Here is a 13,469-nt window from a genome sequence, read left to right as displayed (position 1 = left end):
AATATAAATCAGAAATTGTAAAAATCACAATTTTATGGTTTTATTTTTCCAGCAGTGACTTTTTCTGCCTTTCTTTCTCAAATACAAGGTGTAATTAAAGGCAAAGATTGTCCCTTCAGAGAATCTTTGTCGAAATTTATCTTGTCAATATTAGGGAAAGTTAAGAATCTATGGAAAAAAAAAAAAAAAACAAAACCGTTTATGGCAAAAAATTCCCCTTTCTAGTAGTGTATTAAATTAGTTTTCTCTGCTGCTATCTTTGCTGTTTTAAGTAGCACCACAATTATATTAGTCAGTGAGTGAGGGTGCTTGGTACCCTGCCCCTGGCTGAGCTCTCTCACTGTTTTACTTTCCAGCTCTAACCGTAGTGGTAGTTCAGATCAGCTAAATCTGTGGTCCTACATTTCAGTATGCTCAGTTAGAAATATGAGTCTCTCTCTCTCTCATAAAACCTAATGTAGACAAGTAAGAATTTGGACCAGTGTATTTCTGAGAGTAGGTGTTTCCTTCAAGGGAGTTGTTTGCAGCCGTGTTCAAAAGATGTAACCCCTGTTTTCAGAGCTGAAGGTGTGTTGTCTTAGTAAAGAAGAATTCTTTGCTCACGTGTGTTGTTTTGGATGGTCTGGTTTTTTGTTAATGGGAACAGGTGTACAGGGTCATAAAATATTTGCCTTTCACAGACCTGAAAGAAAATTCAGCTATAAAAATGCAGTTGGATGCTGTTTAACACTTTGGGAGGATGACCATCCAAGATCTGTCCTTTTCAAGGATGCCTTTTTGCTCTGGCCTCCACTATACTTGCTTAGAGAAGAGTGGGGGACAAAAAAGACAAAACAAATGGCCCACAACAGGTTTCTGGTTGGTAGCACGGATTCAGGAGAGCTTCTTAGGTGAACAGATATTACTTTCCAATAACTCTGCAACAAAATTTTGCTGTCAGCAAGAATCCATATTTTTACTGAAAAATAAACCAAGATTTTTTAGCCAGATGTATTACAATAGACCTTGAAGTATGACAGGGAAAGAATATATGGATAATAAAGAAATAAATCTTTAGGTTAAATGTATTTATTGCCTGTTGATGTAATTCAGGTTTTTATGTACTGCATCAACTTAAATTTAATGTCTAATAAAAAAAAAAAAAAGCAAGCACTTTGAAAAAGATAATGTAAAAAAATAAAATAAAATGAGGGAGAAAAGGAAGGGAGAAATGATTAAAAATCTGTGCTAATAGGCTAAGTTCTGCTTTGCTAGAGGCATGTTTAGGATTGGAGAACAACCGGAATATACAAATGAGATTAAAGCTTTGCAGTAATAGTGGGGTTGTGCAGTCAATGTGCATTTCCAGAGCTGCAGAAAAATCAGAATTGGGATCATTTCTTAAGGGGGTTTGTTTTAATCTGACTGATAGAGCTACAGGTTTTCTGCTAGATACGAATCCAAAGATAAAATAACCTACAGTCTCAAATGTTTTAAGATTCAAAGATTTTCTACATGCTTATTATACTTACTATATAAGCCATCTACCACAGTGCCAAGAAGTACTGGCTGGTTTTTTAGGGGTTTTGCCCCTTCTTTTAGTATAATATAAATGCAAGTGCCTCTTGTTTAACTGCACGATCTTCTTACCTTTCTAAAACTCTGGCAACTTTGAATCTTCAGGGAACATCAAGGCAGATGGTTCCAAACTAAGTCTCTCACTTTAGCCATGTGTTGAAGGGTTTTTTTAATGCTGTCTCCTCTATCTTTCCTGAAGTGGTCCAAATTTGAATGAAAAATAGTGTAATAGAAAGCTTCAAGGATTATTGGTAAAATTTGATAGAGGTGTGGACTCCTATACAACAATGCCTTGGGTTAACAAAGGGCAAATCAGTGAGTTACAGACACTCTGCCTCCTTTTTCTGTCTTAAGGATCATAGAAATACTTATTGATTCCAAACACATACTGAGAGGCTTCATAAATAGCTATTTCCTTCTACAGGAATACAACTAATGTTTATCAACTAAGTTTGTGTTGGCTGAAAGCTAAATACTGATTTTAAGTCAATAGTGACAGACCATTGCATTGAAGGGATTCTTGATATGATTTGGTAAAATGCTAGGGTTTAATTAAATTATTAAATTTAATTAAAAATTTAATTGAATTATTAATATTTTTTACGTTCCTAAGTGTTGAGTATAAGATTCTCGAGAACTGTAAATTACTGTTCCTTATTACCCATTCTGCTTTCTGCATGTAGGTTCTGGCACTTGATCAAAACTAGCAGAAAATTTCCAGTAAAACAGTCCTCTTTAATTTTGTACCTACAGTGTATGAAACAAAAGACATTTCTTGCAGTTTAATGATCTTCAGTGAACGAGTTGGTGTTTTTATTAGGTTTTGCTTTTAAAAGAGGGACAATCTGCAGCTGACTTAATGCCTGGTACTTGGTTACACTGGCAACTAAAAGGTAAATCCGCCAGGTGGGAGCAGATAACCATTCTGCATTGGTCTAGGAGGGGTGTAGTTTCAGCAGCACTGTGCCACAGATGCTGCCACAAATGAAATTAAAGATACTAGCAACCATGGTTTCCTGTTAATTGTCCTGGAAATAATGATGGAAATTATGATCCTCCTCATGGAAGTGATTAGTCTGCATTCAGAGGGTTTGGGCTTGCCTTTATTGAGTTCAGAGGCAACTCTGAAAGGGGTTGATGTCAGTGCTAAGAGTATGTTTGCAGTACCTGAGCACAGTTTTACCCATCTCCTTTCTTCCTTTTTTTTTTTTTTAACAGCAATTAATTTCAGCAATTACTCTTCCTCCTTTCTGGTTTATTGCTTGGATACCACCCAGACCAGTGTTGCAGCAGTAGTACCAATTTTCCTGGAGGTTTACTGCCCAGCTCCCACAAAACCTACCAATTGCTGGTGTGGGGGGTACTTGAGGAGCACAAACAATATAGAAAGTACAAGGGAGGGGGAAGTTTAGGGCTGGAGCTGCTGAAGGGAGCATTTGTGAAGCCCTCTGAGGATGCCTGTTCCCAGCGAGCAGAACTGGCTCACGAGCAGGCTACAAACATACAGAGTGTGTGTAAACTGAGCATCCTTTCCAGGGAGTTGGTATTCCTGTGACAGCAGCAGTCATGCATCCATTCAGCCCACACTCAGAGAGGATCAGCTGGGATCTGGAAGCTTCTCAAGTGCAGGAATTCAGGGCTGGCCCTGCCACGAGCTGGGTGAGAAACACTGCATTTCCATTTGGATTGAACTCCACACCACTGTGGCTTCCAGAGTAGAACTGGCTTGTTTCTTGTGGATTTGGAGGACAAGCCACTAGAATTAGTACCCATGGGGAAATGTGTTCTGCTGACTGATCTCACTGGTAAGAGTAAAGTGGGGATAACATCATGCAGCATGTAAAGATACAAAGCTATCAAAAAAACTCAGTAATGTCTTCAGTGAAAAACAGTGTAAGAAATACTTTTCCCATTTGCCATATTATTTAATGTGTTGCAACTGAAAAATATTTACTTTTTACTAATGTGTGAAATGAAAAATGTTATTTTTAGTCAAAAGGTTTATACCTATTTTTATTCAATCTTTAATTAGCTTTTTTTTTTTTACAAATTCCTGGAACAGGTAAGTGGTAGAAAAATCAGGCTCATAATGTTTGGAGAGCCATCCTAAAGTTTTCATTCTGGGCAGTATGCAGCGTGGAGAAAAATCAAGGCATTTTCACATTGCTCAAAAGGTTTTTAAGGTCAGAATGGATTTTTCTGATAAGAAGGTGACCTCCTGTCTGCAGCATGTGCCACAAAACTTAACTTGTCAAAGAAGTTTCGTTTTTTTTTCTTGCTGCCTTTAGCTCACCTTGCCCAACTTACTGTGAGCGTGAATATTCAAGATTTGACAGGCTTCAAGGAAAATATGCTGGATTTTGGAAAACATATCCATCAAATCGAATGGGTAGATAATCTGAGTCTAATATTATATTTCTGGGGGAATCAATCGCTACAATATTGTTCTTTGCTTTAGGGTGTATATGTGCACAGACTTCCTAATCATCCTGAGTGATTAAACACTTAACGAGAATGGCTGACCTCCTCATAGACCTTTCTGACCCAGTTACTGCAGTGGATGAATCCACCTTTCTAAAGATTTTTTTTCTGCACATCTCAGGTTTTTCAATTGAGTCCCATATTCTGCTTTAAAGACATCCATCATGGGCCTTATGGTACACAAAATGCATAACCAAAAATTACTAGTTTCACATCAGAAAGGAGGATATTTAGCAAATATTTTGCAGTCACCGTCACCCGTTCCCACTTTTTAATGACATCTCTTGTCTTCTCGAAAAACAAACCAAAACAATGAACAAACAAAAACCCCACACCCCACAGCAGGCAATACTCATTTTACAGGTATCATAGAGTGTATTGTCTGGATGAAGGATTGCAGTTGAGATCCTCCTACTCCACTGGTTTCTAAAGCCACCTTTACAACTAGGTTTTTTATAATGTTTCATAATGTTGCTTATATTTTAGAGCTTTTTGTGCCAAAAGGTTTGGGAGAGGGTCTGAGAAGAAATATTGCATTAAGTCAGGTTAGGTAGAAGGGGACACTTCTCGCTAAATTATCAATCTTTTAGTCTCTAATGTTTTCATTGTGGGGAAAAAACTATCATTTGGGCAAGCTTTTTTTAGCTATTCAGGTGTTGTTTAGGGGCTTTTCTGTGGTGGAAGGTGATATGAGTGAAAAGTGGAACAAGCACCCTTGGCCAAAAGCTGTGGCATTGACACAAGTAGCCAAGTTACCTCTTGGCCAAGCCCAATTCTGCTGATACCTGAGGAAAAAGAAACAAGATTGTCAGGCTGGTTTTGACAGCATTTAGCACAAATTGGCAGCTTTTGTGTCTACTCAGGGCCTGCAGCAGAGATGACCCAGTTAAGGGGAGTGCCCCAGCCTGAACCACACTAGCGCTTCCCATGTCTGTGAGAGGAAAACAAGCAGATCCCCTTAACTAATCATGTTAGTGCTGCTGGCAGCCTCCACTGCACCTCGAGGATTTTCCAGCTTTGTTCCTTTGCCAGTGGGGTTGTATGTGGGGGCTGGTGATAGCAAGTGCATCTCCTTTGGTTGTCGAGAGCATGATGGATTACTCTCCTTCGTGTTTCGCCTCCACTTGCTGAGAACTTCTCCAGCGGCTAAAGCTGCTATTTTTAAGCAGCCACAAGAAACTGGTTTATCTGTCAGTGCAGGGGAATGTGCTTTGCAGAGCAGTAAGCTAGATATCTGGGTCACACGCTGCATGGAGGGAGGCAACTGTGTGCAGTTCAGTCAGGAATTAGACAGCGATCAAATGCTGGGTTTGGAGGAGAAGGAAAAAAAATCCTCAAACAGCAGGGAAGGAGTCTTCTTTGGGATAAAAATCACCGTATGCTAAGCTGCTTTCTTGCCACCAGCTAGACAGCTGTACTTTACACTGTCTGGAGGAATAAAGTAGACCAGCTTCCTTATTTCACAATTTTTAAAGAAAAAGGAAAAGCACTTTTTCATTGGTTGGTCTTCATCAATAACAGGAGAAGGTACCCATAAGCCCCTTTCTTAAACCATCCCAGCCTACTTGTATTGTTACTGTAGTTTTAAAAGTGTTGGGGGTTGTGTGTATGTGTGTATTTTCATTATAAAAACAGCCTAGCCTAGCATTCTTTGGGGTAAGAGAAGGACAGAAAAGTAGTCTGTACCTCTTGTGGGAGTCTGAGACAGGCCCTGATCAACTTCACTGGAAAATAAATTCCCTAACCATTAGCTATACCAGAATAAGAAGGGCAGGGTTGTGTCTCCCTGCTTCCACCCCAAAAGCAATACAAAGCAGAAACAGAGGGAATTCGTGACTTTACCTTTCAGGATCTTGCAGCAGTGTGGCAGTAATGGTATCACTGACATGGTCAGAGCTCAACTGTCCATCTGAAGACAGAAGGAGAAGCTATGGAATACCAAGCTCCAGCAGATGATGAAGTCCCATCATTGTGTCATCCTTACCTGGCATGGCCAAGGCTGGTGGGCCCCAGACACCACACACCTGGGAGGAATTTGTGTCTCCAAAAAACAGCTGTCCAAGGAATGGGTATAAACAGAACAGAACATGGCATGAGAAAAAAAGTGTAACTGCTGGATTGTTGAATTCTATTGTCATCCTATTTTTCTTCCTAATTTCCTTTAGTATAGTGTATTATTGTAAGGTTTTAGCATGACAGTACTCTAATACAAAATCTTTGAGGACAAAGACATATCAATTAGGTCATGTCTACAAAGGTAATGAACATTTCCTTTAGAATTTTTGAGTTAAACTTTTTGATTGGTTTGGATAGGAGTGAGTTGGAAAAGGTAGGAGTTTCATTTATTTTTTCATATGAGCTCATCAGGCTGTATTGATGTTAATTGGTCTATGTAAAAAAAAACCACAAAACAACCAAACAAAAACCAAACTACGCAAAACCATGAGAAGTCCTGCACGATTATTTTCAGGAACTTTTTTTTACTTCTTTATGCTACTGAAATGGCAGTGAACTCAATTTAGCAGCTGCAAACTAAAAACTCTTTTGAATGCTTTATTAGAAAACTGCTTTTTGCTTTCCTTTTCCTTCCCTTTTCCCCCCTCTTTACTGGTCCCTAGTCAATATAGCCAACTTTTAGCTGGCAAGAGCACTGACATGTGGCATTATGGTGTCAAGTCTGTGGGTTCTGAAGAGGCTCATTAGGTACCACTCTGTTCTCCCAAATACACTCACAATCTGTACTTTATTATACCCTTCTTCTGAAGTGTTGGGCTGAATTGAAACTCCTGTTTTCACAAGGCCTGGCTCTCTGAATATAGTCCAAGGCTCATTAGCAGTATTTAACTCTTCAGGGGGTTGTAATCTAGTCAAGGGCAAAACAGATTAAGTCAAATTGATGTCTACCTCACTGGCATGGTTTAACCCCAGCTGGCAACTAAGTACCACACAGGAAGGAGAGAGAAGGAGGAGAATCAGAAAAAAACCTGTGTTCAGCTAAAAACAGTTTTATAATTGAAATAAAGTTATTAATAATAATAATAATAAAGACATAAGAAAAATAGAGAGAGGAATAAAGCCCAAGAAATACAACTGGTGCACAATACAATTGTTCACCACATGCTGACCAGTGGATCTATTCAGTTGCCTATTACATTCTGGTATGTTTTCCATTATCAGATATATATGTATATACACACATCCATATATAAATAAATATAATTTAAAAGATGGAACCTTGTTTTGCTACTCCAAATTCACCATTGCAGTACCAGTTGTACAGTCACTTAAATGGGCAGCAAGATGCACTCACTGGATTCAGACAAGGGTGTCTCATTTGGATGTTTTTGAACAGCAGCTGATGTCATAGAGTTTGGGTAGTTCTATTTCTGAGTTTGGTGCACCAGGAGAATTAAGGCTGTAATGAAATGGTTTAGAATCATCCTTAGTCTGTCACATAATACTTGAAATACCGTATGTAGCTTGTTTGTGTGTTTGGCAATTTGGTACTGAGTGTGGGGAAAGGCACAACATGGCATAAGAATAATTTGTAAATAAGACTTTTTTCCTTTTTTTTTTTTTTCCCCAGTGGAAATCTAGAACCAGTGCTATAACGATTATAAAAAGAGATAATTTAACACAAATGTTACGAGTCTTTGAGTTGCAAAATCTTACTTTGGATTTTTAGGCTTTTATCAGCATGCAGCACTTCAACTCATGTACTCTGATCATATCCAGCCAAAAGTCCCTATGGTGTTCAGGAAAGGGAGGATTTCTGAGGGCAAAATTTTATACACCCGACATCGCAAGTCTCCCAAATAGCTCAGGCATCCTTTAAGGGATTCAAGCACACCTCATTTTCATAACCTCTCACATCCACCTCAGTAAAACTGTGTGCTGGAGCCAGCATGTGGAACAGCTTGCAAGGGAAACTTCATATCTTTGCAGTGCCTTTATACATAAATGTAAAAATCTCTATCAGGTAGTATGCAGTGATACCTACTGGCCAGTTCTGCCTCCAGGAATTTGAAATCTAGAGCCAAGGTTAACAAGTACATTTTAAATATTACATTCAGAGTCTGAAGGTCATACAACATAAAATGTTGTTCCGTTGATGTACTTTTTATTTCCTCCTTGAAAGTCTTTGCTGAACTTGGATTTAATTGTTCCTTTTTTAAAAGGTTGGTAAATTCACAGGGAGTATAGAAAGTGGAGTCAACCCTTAAATCTTCCTGGGGGGGCATAGTATAAAACTTTCCCTTTGATCATGGCCATGATTTTTATTTAAAGAATAATAAATAATGTGATATCTACTCTGCAGAACTGCCATGACTTTAAGCAGATATCTGAAAGCTTCTGTACCATTCTAACAAAACTAGTAATTGAGCTTGAATAATATGCATTTAGGAAGGGATTGCAGGGTAGAGGACCCACTTGAATGGAGTGTTTCTATGACAGAATTAATACAAGCTACTGTAGCTTCAGCTCGGTGTTCACTGATGTAATTACATGACTTAGGAAACCTTGTGAGTGATGCTGAACTTGTAATTTTCATTCAGCTTCCTCCATTTTTTTGGTCATATCTAGTGCATACAGACTTCAAGTTGAAATAGTACTTATATATTGAGTGACTGTAGACTATGTTATTATAAATAATACTGTACACATTTATAGATTATGGGCAGATAGGGTTACAAAACCAGAATAATACTGTGAAAGGCCAGAATAGTGGTCCCTCAAACAGCACCAGGGAAAAATTCTATTATATGTATCCATGTATAACTTCAAATTGCATTTAAGTCTGGGCGTTTGTAGCAAAATTAAGTGATCACCATTCTTTCACTCAAATTCATGTTGGAGTAATATAAAATAGAAGGAGGGAATAGCCAAAGCCTTGGATATCATGTTGTAAAAGATGTGTATTTCTCATTTTCTTGTTTATTTTGCTAGGCAAAATTGTCAAGTGTGGAAAATGAGCACGACACCAATGAAGCACCTGTCATTAGCAGAAAAGAAAGCCAGCTAACTAACTCCAGAAAAAAAATCTCACATTCAGGGTAAAGCCAAACCATGAAGAAAGGTGGCTGCACATGCAATTAAAGCTCTTGTGTGGAATTGTCTGATGTAGACATTTGTCTTAGTAGGTTTAGCCAAAACGTCTGTTCCTGAAATTGTTCCCAGACATCGAGCACGTTGTAATTATTTCATTCTGGTCCAGTAAAGGAAAGCTTCAGAGAGAGGGAGATATGTGAGCTTTGCTTCCAAAAACTATGAAAGTGTTTGGGTTAAAATATTCTAAATACAAGGAAAAAGCATCCCCTTGTTTACCACCTCTCCAAAGGAAGAGTTTACAGAACAAGGTAAAATGTGTTTGTGTTCTGGCAGGAGCTTTTCAGACGCCTGCCTTGAAATCTCTGCTTCAAATCCCACTGGCAGGTGTGATGGTGGGGTTTGCAGAAAACCTCAGTGACTGATCTTCACAGGGGTGGGGTAACTGCCTACTGGTGACCCAGTCACACCTGCAAAGACTTCACCTCCCTGAAGATCAGCTTATTTCAGGACATGAGATCTTTCTTGTTAGTGGAAGGAGTTGTTTGCTTCCAGTGAGTTTGCAAGGATTTACAATATTCCCTGACAACTGATGGTTTTCTCTGCAGCCCAAAGGCAGAGCATAAGGAAGGCTCTGGAGATGCTCTGTGAGATCCTGGTTTAATGCTGCTCAGAGCCCGTGTAATGTCAGTCTTCCAGAGTGGAAGGCCTGGCAGTGAGGGTGTGAAGGCTTTGAGAAAGGAGTAGCTTCACCCTTGCTTTAGGTGGCTGGAAGCCAGGCTCCTTTTGGATGGCCTGGCACTCCTGGATCCTCCTGAAAACCAGACAGATCTGTGGTGCCACTCACATCCCAAACTAAGCAGTAGGCTTTTGTCCCACAGATCTCATGACTGTAAGAAGGATTAGCTGAAGATCTTTCTCTTGGAGATGGCAGTCTGAGGCTGGGAGTCATTTAGGGAAACGATTTCTGACTAGCTGTTAGCATTCCTAACTCTGTGTGTTAAAATTTTATACCTTACGAGTCTACAGCCTTCCTAATACAGAAATATATTTTAAGTGACTAATCACATTTATTTTCAAGGGTAATTTTGCCACAACAATTCTAGACAGTTGGTATTTTAAAATGAAGGCAGAGATTTTTCTCAAAGCAGTGCTGAGTAATTACAGTCTTCCTGGTGCTCATATATTGCTCTAACTTCATTTTATTATGCAATGCATCTTTCCTTCTTCCAGTTAGCTTCAAGTAATTCCCACGCTTGAACCTCAGAGAAGAGTTCCAGAATTATAGGAATGGCATTATAATGCCTGTACTCTAGGATTGTAAGGCATAATTCTTTTAGTGTGCAGGGAAAATAAATGGAATAACGTGTTCTGTAGGCTGTTGAAGGGTGGAAATACTTCCAGGTGTCTATTGACTTCGGATTACTGTTTCACATCCAACCAGAAAGACTTTTAAACCAAAAAAAATCTTTACTGATGCAGGCACAACCTTACTCATTTTAAAAGACTACCTGTTTGCAGAATCCTTACTTATGTTCAGATCTGACAAAAATAAAAATAAACACGTGGTTTGGAAAGTTATGTAGTTGGACAGTCTAGTTCTGGGCAATATTTTTACACCAAAAGAATTTCCTGTTTGGAGAAGTATTACTAGAAGCTCCAGGTAACTTTGGACACCTCTAAGTGGAACTAAGAAATAGGGAACCAATTAGCTCAGTGCCACGATCTATTTTCATACTTCATTGTCATGTTCTTGTGGATTAGTTTGCTCCTCTGCAGCCCTGCCAGTGACTGGGAAATATCTTCATCAGTGCTTGAACCCGAGTAGCTATTTTGCCTTTGTGTAGTAACTACTGGTGTAGGGGGGTGGACCTGCTGCACCTGTGCTTCCCACATCAGCTGTGGTTAGTGGAGCTGCTAATCTGTCATAATGAAGGGGAGGACAAGGAACAGGGTGGCAGATGGAAGAGGTAGTGACCGTGGCACTGTGTTGGCCTTCACATCAGAGTGGTGGTGGGTACAAGGAGCAGACGGTGATGAATAGAACTGGTTGCAGTATTATGATGTTTGCTGTGGTTTGAGGGATATTTTGATGCCTTAATAGTGCAGACTATTTAGAAATTTAGGGAAAAAAGCCTCTAAGTTTAAAGTCCTACACAAACTTATGCAAAATCTGCACTTGGACTGGAACTTTCATTTCCTGTCTGATCTGCATAATCTAAGGCACATTTGTATGTTTACCCTAAGTTTATTAATTCTGTAACCTATTTTCTGTGAGGTATAATCATCAGAGAGTGGAGATGAAAATGTGCTCATAAACATTACCTTTTTCCATGACTGTCATCCCATGTCCTATCACAGAACAACATCCTGATTGGTAACAGGAGACACAGACTGAGCCTCTCTCTGCACTGCATTGTGTAACTGTTTTAACTGTCTAATTACTTCGATAGTTAACAATGTTAACTGCAATGTGATTTGTGGTTACACTCCTGAAAGCATCTCTCAGTAAATCAAAGTAGATGTGCCAGGGCTGTTACTCAAGTTCCATCACAAATATTTACCGGAGTATATCAAGCCCGCTGAATTACAGCTGCTAAATTGCTGGGAGCACACTCATGAGAACAAATCCTGTTCCTATAAGAAGGAAGGCACAATCATTCCTTAAATGGTACTATAAATCTTACTGCTCTGAAAAGTTTGAAAGTCATTTGCATTTGGCAGAGGTATTGAAATACATCTTAATAGGTTTAAATGTTCGGTGTTGTTACTGAAGAACAACAGAATATAACCATTTTAGGGGTCTGATCAGGTGGGTTCAGGTTTGGTTCTTCAGTTGGATCTCGTTCATTGCCAAAACTCTAATTTCCTTGGGCAGCAAATCATGCAATAGGCTTGCAGACAAATATAGCATCAGAGCTATTATCTTGTGGAAATAAACAGGAGCCGTTTGTTTAGTCAGCAAATGTATGCTTAATAAAGAATACAGATTACTGCAACAGAATTGCTGTGGCTTGATTGGTAAAATGGGCTCCTTAAAGAATTTCACTGAACTCAGGAACAATAAAATATAATAGAATCAGTATCCCCAGGGCTTTGCATGGTACTCTGTAATTGAGAGAAATTAGCCTTACCACAGCAACTCTACCCAAAGGTAGAGCTTTATGCAGCTCCTCTTTTAAGACATAGTTACCATTCTGAAAATGTGCAATTTCTTTCACTTCTTTTAAAAATTGCATTAAAGGAAGAGGCTAATTTCATGTACAGCTTTGCAAGCTCAGAATGAATTCCATTACTACTAGAATATGGAGCTATGCCATAATAAAATCTGAATGTTATTTCAGAATTAATACTCAGTGTTCTTTGGTGTCAGGGAACTTGGATGTCTCAGGTGAAAACTTCTTTCCTTCTGAGAAAAAGTAGTTCATTTTTTCCTACCCCCTCTTTCTTTTGTCATAAAAATAATTTTTATTTGTCAATTAGACGTTTATTCTGTCTCAATACCAGTGAACAATAAGAATAATTTCATGCCTTAAAGAACATTTTGTTTATCACTAATCTACACTTTCATTACTCTAGATGTGCATGGCAATGGCTAGACAACTGTTCACCCAGGGAAGGGAAATGGAGTTATCAAAAATTCATTTCATTCTTACTATAGGAGTCTCTGTATGGAAATCCAGCTTTTTCTGTCTTTTCCAATCTATTGATACATGCTGATATTTAGATTGATGAGATATTTCTTTTTTAGACTCTCACTATGAAAGATTTGTTTACTGAGGGTTCAATTCTTCCCAAATTTTGTAATATTTGGTTGAGTGTTTTCCTAATTAACAGATAGACAAGCAAAGAAAATACAATAACAAATAACCAGAAATAAAAGCAAGGACTAGACAGTCTTAGAAGCGAGCACCTGTTTGCCAATTTTTCTTCTGAGTTATTTGAACTCCACAGAGGCAGATTGAAAAGAACTTCACCCTCTCCTATAAAAAACCCACAAAAATCTACCCGGGTGATCCACTTCTGCAGCACAGCACCATCTTTCAGAAGGGTCAGAGGGATTCTCATCTGAGGCCCAAGAAATGGTAAGCTTGGCTTGTTATTTTTGGCTGTTTGCACTCTAGGGAAATCTATCATCTATTATAGAGGAAAGTAAACCCAATATATATCATTCTTCTGCCAGAGCCCGTTTAAAATGTCCAGAACCTCAAGCAAAGCAAGACACCTGCCAATGCTCCCTTGAAAGCATGACCTCAGTTTATAAAGTCTTTTTCTTGACACAAGCACCTCTGTTGCCTCGTATGTTTTTGTGCCAGCTGACCTTCTCCACTGCAAAGCTTCCCCATCCTGCCCTGCACTCAGGTTGCCAGGCCCATGGCCACGGG

The sequence above is a fragment of the Manacus candei genome, unplaced genomic scaffold, assembly GCF_025592945.1.
Source record: "Manacus candei isolate 608988 ecotype Guabito, Panama unplaced genomic scaffold, ASM2559294v1 h1tg000014l, whole genome shotgun sequence".
NCBI lineage: Eukaryota > Metazoa > Chordata > Aves > Passeriformes > Pipridae > Manacus > Manacus candei.
This window is presented reverse-complemented; position numbering follows the sequence as displayed.